This window comes from Octodon degus, unplaced genomic scaffold (genome assembly GCF_000260255.1).
Source record: "Octodon degus isolate 3935 unplaced genomic scaffold, OctDeg1.0 scaffold00119, whole genome shotgun sequence".
In the NCBI taxonomy this organism is placed as follows: domain Eukaryota; kingdom Metazoa; phylum Chordata; class Mammalia; order Rodentia; family Octodontidae; genus Octodon; species Octodon degus.
This window is the reverse complement of record NW_004524695.1, coordinates 531,444-532,112: the sequence shown is the minus strand read 5'-3', so window position 1 is coordinate 532,112 and position 669 is coordinate 531,444.

The window sequence follows — 669 nt, the reverse complement described above, 5'->3', positions numbered from 1 at the left end:
TTGTTTTAGTTTCTGGTTATCTTGCACCTGAGTAAGTACCTGCAGGCAATCTTGCATAGCCCAAGGTTACAAGTTAAATCCCATTTAGTTTCCTTCTGAAGCCATCTCTGTAATCTAACTTTATTTACAGGGATTGGTTAGGAATTTTATCTAGCAAACAGCAAGTAACAACCACTATTTACCAAACAAAAAACAGTGGTGAGTATACATTTACAACAGAAAGCACAAGATTTACATTTATAATCTAAAATGTGAGTTGACTCATTACATGGACGTGTCCAATAAAGTTCACTAGATACTTAGTATTGTCTTATAGTGTAAGGGTCGCCTCTCCGCGAAAGAAGACCCCAAGAGTCGGTCTCTCATGCAAAGAACAAAGGGAATTTTATTAGCTGTGTGCACACAGGGCGGTCTGAACACGCAGGAACGGAGAGCCCGAACTGACCGTGGGCCATGTTTTTAAGCCTGAAGACAAAGGGAGGAGGGGTTTTGCAAGCGAGGTTACAGAAGCAGATCGCATTGGTTAATTTTAGTGTAACCTCAAATAATTGGTGGGTTTTAGAATATGTCTAAAAATGTGACTAGGAAGGGTCAGTTAAAGGATAACTATGAGCTGGCTTTGTGGTTTCGGTCTGTTCTTTGGGGAGGGGGAAGTAACTGACCTTGTTT